Source organism: Palaemon carinicauda, chromosome 34 (genome assembly GCF_036898095.1).
Source record: "Palaemon carinicauda isolate YSFRI2023 chromosome 34, ASM3689809v2, whole genome shotgun sequence".
In the NCBI taxonomy this organism is placed as follows: domain Eukaryota; kingdom Metazoa; phylum Arthropoda; class Malacostraca; order Decapoda; family Palaemonidae; genus Palaemon; species Palaemon carinicauda.
In genome coordinates this window covers 39,358,258-39,363,257 of record NC_090758.1, presented here as the reverse complement: position 1 = coordinate 39,363,257, position 5,000 = coordinate 39,358,258, and the positions used below count along the sequence as shown (strand labels likewise).

The 5,000-nt window shown below is 37.5% G+C and overlaps 2 protein-coding genes across 18 annotated transcripts in view; one reads left to right on the top strand and one right to left on the bottom strand.

Moving 5' to 3' along the window:
- The window catches only part of LOC137627117 (tyrosine-protein phosphatase 10D-like), a 616,151-nt gene that overhangs the window by 6,129 nt on the left and 605,022 nt on the right, over positions 1-5,000 (bottom strand). Inside the window, exon 1 of one of the 17 annotated variants that reach the window (XR_011041124.1) lies at positions 3,140-3,189. The exons of the other annotated variants lie outside the window; for them this stretch is intronic. The gene's annotated coding sequence lies outside the window, so the exon portion shown is untranslated. Of the gene's footprint in view, positions 1-3,139; positions 3,190-5,000 lie in introns of those variants that run through there. 17 annotated transcript variants of the gene reach the window in all.
- Positions 1-5,000, top strand: part of LOC137627116 (uncharacterized) — a 486,416-nt gene that overhangs the window by 92,503 nt on the left and 388,913 nt on the right. The window lies entirely within an intron of this gene.

Sequence of the window (5,000 nt, the reverse complement as noted above, 5' to 3'; positions counted from 1 at the left end):
TTGTACCACTATATAAGGGTAAGGGAGATGTGCATGAGTGTTGTAATTCAAGAGGTATTAGTTTGTTGAGTGTAGTTGGAAAAGTGTATGGTAGAGTAATGATTAATAGGATTAAGGATAAAACAGAGAATGCAATCTTAGAAGTACAAGGTGGTTTTAGAAGAGGTAGGGGTTGTATGAATCAGATTTTTACAGTTAGGCAGATATGCGAGAAATATTTAGCCAAAGGTAATGAGGTGTATGTTGCGTCTCTGGATCTGGAGAAAGCGTAGGATAGAGTTGATAGGGAAGCAATGTGGAATGTAATAAGGTTATTTGGAGTTAGTTAAAGGTTGTTGCAAGCAGTGAAAAGTTTCTACAAAGGTAGTAAAGCATGAGTTAGAATAGGAAATGAAGTGAGTGGTTGGTTTCCGGTGAGAGTGGTGCTGAGACAGGGATGTGTGATGTCGCCGTGGTTTAACTAGTATGTTGATGGAGTGGTGAGAGAGGTGAATGCTCGTGTGCTTGGACGAGGATTAAAACTGGTAGACGAGAATGACCATGAATGGGAAGTAAATCAGTTGTAGTTTGCGGATGATACTGTACTGGTTGCAAACACAGAAGAGAAGCTTGACCGACTAGTGACAGAATTTGGAAGGGTGTGTGAGAGAAGGAATTTGAGAGTTAATATGGGTAAGAGTAAGGTTAGGAGATGTACGAGAAGGGAAGGTGGTGCAAGGTTGAATGTCATGTTGAATAGAGTTACTTGAGGAGGAGGATCAGTTTAAGTACTTGGGGTCTGGTGTTGCAGCAAATGGTGGAGTGGAAGCAGATGTACGTCAGAGAGTGAATTAAGGTTGCAAAGTGTTGGGGGCAGTTAAAGAGTAGTAAAAAATAGAGGTTTGGGCATGAATGTGAAGAGAGTTCTATATAAGAAAGTGATTGTACCAACTGTGATGTATGGATCGGAGTTGTGGGGAATGAAAGTGAGGGAGAGACAGAAATTGAATGTGTTTGAGATGAAGTGTCTAAGGAGTATGGCTGGTGTATCTCGAGTAGATAGGGTTAGGAACAAAGTGGTGAGGGTGAGAACGGGTGTGAGAAATGAGTTACCAGCTAGAGTGGATATGAATGTGTTGAGGTGGTTTGGCCATGTTGAGAGAATGGAAAATGGCTGTCTGCTAAAGAAGGTGATAAATGCAAGAGTTGATGGGAGAAGTACAAGAGGAAGGCCAATGTTTGGATGGATGGATGGAGTGAAGAAAGCTCTGGGTGATAGGAGGATATATGTAAGAGAGGCAAGAGAGCGTGCTAGAAATAGGAATGAATGGCGAGCGATTGTGACACAGTTCCGGTAGGCCCTGCTGCTTCCTCCGGTGCCTTAGATGATCGCGGAGATAGCAGCAGTAGGGGATTCAGCATTATGAAGTTTCATCTGTGGTGGATAACGGGGGAGAGTAGGCTGTGGCACCCTAGCAGTATCAGCTGAACTCGGTTGAGTCCCTTGTCAGGCTGGAAGGAACGTAGAGAGTAGGGGTCCCCTTTTTGTTTTGTTTTATTTGTTGATGTCGGCTATACCCCAAAATTGGGGGATGTGCCTTAGTATATGTATGTATGTATGTATCAATATATATATATATATATATATATATATATATATATATATATATATATATATATAGAGAGAGAGAGAGAGAGAGAGAGAGAGAGAGAGAGAGAGAGAGAGAGACATATATATATATATATATATATATATATATATATATATATATATATATATATATATATATATATATATATATATATATATATATATATAGAGAGAGAGAGAGAGAGAGAGAGAGAGAGAGAGAGAGAGAGAGAGAGAGAGAGAGAGAGAGAGAGAGTATATATAATATATATATGATACTATTCTTAAAACCTTTCATTTTTCTTGTTTCTTTTCTTCACTACTATGCATTTCAGGACCGTTTCCAATCGATTTTCGTTGATAAAATCCTACCAAAACATCGGATATGGTTCACATTTAGGAAATAGGTATTGGATTCATGGGTATCATTTAACTGTCACGAGGAAGCATTCAATACAAGCCGTAACATGGTGAATATTAAAGTAGGTAATTTGAATATTAAGGGTGTTTTGTGTGAAGGAGTACCTAAAGATCTGGATGTCTACAAGCCAGCAGACTAGATTGATAAAGACACAAGTAGTAATGCCATCCCCGCCCCCCCCCCAAAAAAAAAGACAAAACCACCAATGTGGCATGTTGCTCAATCTACAGGAGTTACAAAAAAGTATTTTAAGAACTGCAAATTTCTTTAGAGGACGGTAGGAACGATCGCACTGGGAGATATATGTCGGTTTGGTAAGAGAAGTTAATTGATCGATGCCAAGTCATAGAACCGTCTTTTATATTGTCCAATTTAAATACAGCCAATGATGATATAAAATTTGACATAAAAATCCATCTAAACTTTAGCTATGGAAGGGGAGAGGTTTTTCAATAGAGATCTACATGAATTTACGGAAGAAGAGATAATGGTTTTGTCCGTTATCAGCGTGGAAAGTTAATAAAGGCCTTGGAATATCAAAGGTTATCTTTACTTTCCAGGATGCTTATGTACCTTTCCACATTAATATAGAATATGAAAGGATTAAAATTTGACCTTTGAAAGCAAAATCCACTGAAATTTTTTAATTGCTTTAAATTTGGTCATACTACCTAAGTTTGCAAAAATTATAAAATGTGTAATACTTGCTCCAATCTTTACAACAGAGAATGTACACTTGAGGCAAGGTGCTTGAACTGCACCTCTAATCATAAATCTAATGTTAGGAGCTGCTAGTTATATAAGTTAGAAAAAGCTGCCTTCAATAAATCAATCATTGAATGTGTGAGGGGTAGGACATGCCAAGAGATTATAAAATAAATCTAATACCTATGCAAAGACATTAAAAAAGAGATAAAGCTCCTAGGGAATCTTCTAACCCACCTACTACTGTAGGTATTTTTCGAAAAAGATATTGACCATCTATTGATAAAGTGCTGCATAACAAGACAAGAATATATCCTCCTAAATATTTACTATTGTGTATCAACAAAAAGACATTGCCCACCACTATCAAACCTTTATCACACTTTGCAAAGGTTAGTACTAACCTCTCCCAGGCCGTGTCCTTGCCTGATTTAATGGAGATTCCACTTGAAACTAAGTTTTCAGCTGCACCTGTAGTGGGGAAAGTTACAAAAACCAGGTAGCTCACAACCTATTAATCGGAAAAGAGAGAGAGAGAGACCTCCCTCTCTCTACACCTCTTTCAATAACAAATATTGGAGTTATGCCATCAAATAAATATGATGTATTGTCTGCTGATGTTTCTGATTAACCAGAAGACAATTTAAATCAATCATAAATTAAAGGCGAAGTCCACAATCCCCCTCAAGAATTAGATGAAAAGGACAGAAAGAAAATCCCCTTACACAAAACCCAATTTATCGAGGCCCTCTCTAGTATAACCACCGGGAAATAGTCTTAGATAAAAATAGCTAGAGGGAAGACTTCATTCATAAGTTCTTCAAAAAAAAAAAAAAAAAAAAAAAAAAAAAAAAAAAAAAAAAAAAAAAAAAAAAAAAAAAAAAAAAAAAAAAAAAAAAAAAAAACCTAGTTTCTTTTGCCTCCATTTTGAAATAAAATTGTCTGGGTTTAAGGGCCAAATATGAAGAACCTAAGCTCTTAATTCACGAGCATTCCCTTAAAATTGTACGTCCAAAGGAGACCAAGCTTGTCCTTCTCCATGTGAATATATTAGCTATTAGATACCATATGTTCACCAAGTAGGAAGTCAGGGCAGAAGTCTCATACACCTTCAGATATTCCTCAAATATCTTTGTCTATCCGTGCACCTCTGCAGGCAGTGTGTGTACAGATTGATATAGAGAGAAGATATACAATTTTTTCTCTTCATATGTCTTCAAATGATAACATATCGTATGATGATTTAATAGAGGTGATTCAACAACTCCCTCGACCTTTTCTTTTTCTTGGAGATTTGAATGGTAGACATCCTTTGTGGGGTGATGTTCTAACAAACACCAGGGGCAATATTATATCATCAATTGTGGAAAAAAAGGATGTTGGACTCCTTTATACATAAGAGCCCACACACTTCCATGTTCAGATAGGTACCTTGTTATGCATTGACCTTTCAATTGAAAGCTTTAACTACCTTCTTGCTTTTGATTGGAGGACATTAGATGAATGGCATACTAGTGATCCTGCACCAATCATTATAAACATGAACAATGGTCCACCTTTACAAAGATCACCACAATGGAATTTTGACAAGGTGGACGGAATAGGTTAAATTTTGTGAGCTAAGTAAAATCGAGGGGAGTGTAAAACAGTATGAAAGTATTTATGATGCCATAGACCTACTGAATGGAACTCTCCATACAGCAGGAGTCAATTCGGTTTTCAAAACCATAGGATTATTCAAACGAGAACCAGTACCGTGGTGGTCTTCAGAACTAGCTGTCTTGCATAGAGACACCAGAAAACCTCTGACCAGATTGTGTAGCCGCCGTACTGAGGAAAATTTGGTAACATACAGAAAGTGGAGAGCACAGTTCCGTTATGCCATGAGAGAAGCTAGACCCCAATCTTGAGTATCTTTTGTTTCCTCAGTCAACATTAGAATACCACCATCTTCTGTATGGAGTAAAAGGAAAAAGATTGCCGGCAAATTTACCCCAAACCCTGCACCAGTGTTGAAAATGAGCGGCCAGTTTGTGACTGAAGCAAAGGATTTTAGCAATGCCCTTGCTGATAATCTATTTCAAATCTATCATGCAAGTTTGAAGGAGTTCCTGGTTTCCTGTATACGATCATTGGAGAAAAGAAAATATTGAATTTTGCAATAGGAAGGGAAGAGTCGTATAATTCTCCTTTTACTGAACGAAAATTTCATTCCCCACTTCCTACTTGTAACAATACAGCCCCTGGACACAATGGAATTCTATA